Below are 2,448 nucleotides of genomic sequence, written 5' to 3'. Positions count from 1 at the left end.
GACGTAGGCTGGTAGAGAGGGGAGAGAGAAAGCATGTGAGTAACTGTATGTGTGTGTGTGTGCACATGTGTGTGCCCATGTGGAAGCCAAAGGACAACCTCACCTGTTGTCCTCAGGAGCCATCCATCTTTTTTAAAAGACTTATTTCCATGTCATAGGCATGGGCATTTTTTTTTTCCTGCGTGTATGTCTCTGCACCGTGTGCGTGTCTGAGGCGTGTGGAGGCCAGAAGAGAGCATCGGATCCTCTGGGACTGGAGTTACACATGGTTGTGAGCCACTGTGTGGTGCTGGGAATCAAACCTGGGTCCTCTGCAAAAAGCGACAAGTGCCCTTAACCGCTGAGCCATCTCTCCAGCCCTGTCCACCTTATTTTTTGAGACACAGTCTCTTACTAGTCTGGAGTTCATGGTTAGGGTAAGCTAGCTGACCAGAGAGCCACAGGATCTACCTGTCTCCTCCTAGTGGCAGCTTTTTTTTTTTTTTTTTTTTTTAAACATAGGTGCTGGGGATTGAACTCAGGTCCTCATGCTCTGACTTTACTGAATGAGCTGTCTCAGGGGTATGTACCCCTTCTGAGATACCGACCCTCACAGGGACCTCTGCCACCTGGCGGGCAATGGAAGGACCCTGCGTGAGCATCACTGAAGCTAGGTCTGAATCAAATCTTCGCAACTCAGGGGAAGTAGGAAGTGCCCACGGGATTTGCACACATGCGTATGTACACACATTCATGTCTCTGCACACTGCTGAGGGAGCCCGCAGGACACTGTAGTGTGAGGGGCTCCAGAAACCTACCGAAAGCCTGCTCCTAGTCCGGATGTGGCGTCTGCCTGGCTGGGGGACCTCTGACAATCCCTTCCCTCTGGGCTCCATAGCTTGTGTTGTGTGAAGAGTCACCCTCACTCGGGCGACCATCTGCTCCTCAAGGTCTGTGGGAAGCTGCGCTGGAATGTCCACTCTGGAAAGGAACCAAGGTAGCCTCGGCCGCAGGTTGGCTGATGGTGCTGAGCTGGGGCTTGAGACCCTTCCTCCTCACATGCATCCATTCCATCAGGCTCCCTGGTGGTGTTTACAGGAGGAATCTAAGAGGGAGGGCTGCTAGGGAGCCTCACCTTGAACATCACTTCTGATGTATTTTATGGGTGATTAGGGTCATCAGGAGACCATTCTGATGGGGGGGGGAGGGGGAAGTCAGACTCCATCTTTAGGAGCGTGGCAAGTGTTGTCATGGGGGATGTCTAGCCCCTTTCTGAGGGGTTGCCTTCAGCCACTGTGTTCCACATGCCAGCTCCGTGCCCGGCACTCAGGCTATAGAGAAGCAGAAAGAACTCTGTGTAGTCTCAGGAACCTCTGTGCCAATTTGCCAGCTTACCCCGGTGGAATAAGGTGGGTTGGTGTATGGAAGGACCACACTTCACCAGCACTGGCCACGACTACCATCTGGGTAAACACGGCACCCCCAGCATGCTTTAACAGCTTTACCAGGGAATCTGGGGGCTCTTTCCTGGAGAGAGCCTAGCTGGGGATCCAAGGCCCCCAACAGTAGCTTGATATACAGGCAGTCCAGAACTGAGGTCTCATTTGATGGATGAAGACATAGATGCAGGATAAGAGAACTGAAGACCGGCTTCTCCCGTGTGATGACTCACAGAGGTCAAAGGGCGGCCTCTCTCCCATCCATTGAGGGCAGTGACGGACAGAGGCTGTCCATTGCCTAGCCACCCACGCTCCCCCAGACCCAGGTAGCTTCTCAGGGATGTCCTACTGTCTGGCCGTGCAGGCCCTGGGAGAACACAGGTGAGACCTTCTTCATGCTTGCTTCAGGTGACGGGCAGTGTCAGCACTCAGCCCAGGTGGAACAAGAATCCCGATGTCCACTCTGGCAAGAGGCCAAGCTGACCAGAGGGCCACCCCAGGACAAGCACTCCAGGGTCCCCCTAGAAACATCATTACCAGAGAGCCACTTGCTCAGACTCCTGGGGTAACCGTCCATTCAGACAACCCCATTCCTCAGGCCACAAGCCGCATGTCTTGTGGACCTGAGAGAAGCCGATGTGGCAAGAGCCCAAAGCCTGGGCTTGGTACAGAGCTGCAGAGGAGTACCAGTGTGGGGCCCCCAGGCAGACCCAGGGTGCAAGAGAGCTCAGACTGCACGGCTCCAGGCAGGCTGCAGGCTCAGCTGCTGCCTCAGCTCTGCTGACTAACCTTCTCTCTCCCACCTGTTCCCCTTCGCAGCCCTCCCACCCGCTTCCCAGCTCCCCTGATCTCTCCTTCCTCGCGCTCCTGGTGGCTGCATCCGGGGGCGGCTGCAGCTTAGATACCTTGGTGCTCAGTCATGACTGGCAGCTGCAGGGCCTTGGAGGTGCGGCCACGCCCTTCCCTGCTTGGCCCTGGAAAGATGAGCCAGACTGGTCCGGCCTGGCGCCTGCTCCTCCGACGTCGGGGA

This window comes from Peromyscus leucopus, chromosome 20, assembly GCF_004664715.2.
Source record: "Peromyscus leucopus breed LL Stock chromosome 20, UCI_PerLeu_2.1, whole genome shotgun sequence".
NCBI classification, from domain to species: Eukaryota; Metazoa; Chordata; class Mammalia; order Rodentia; family Cricetidae; genus Peromyscus; species Peromyscus leucopus.
This window is presented reverse-complemented; position numbering follows the sequence as displayed.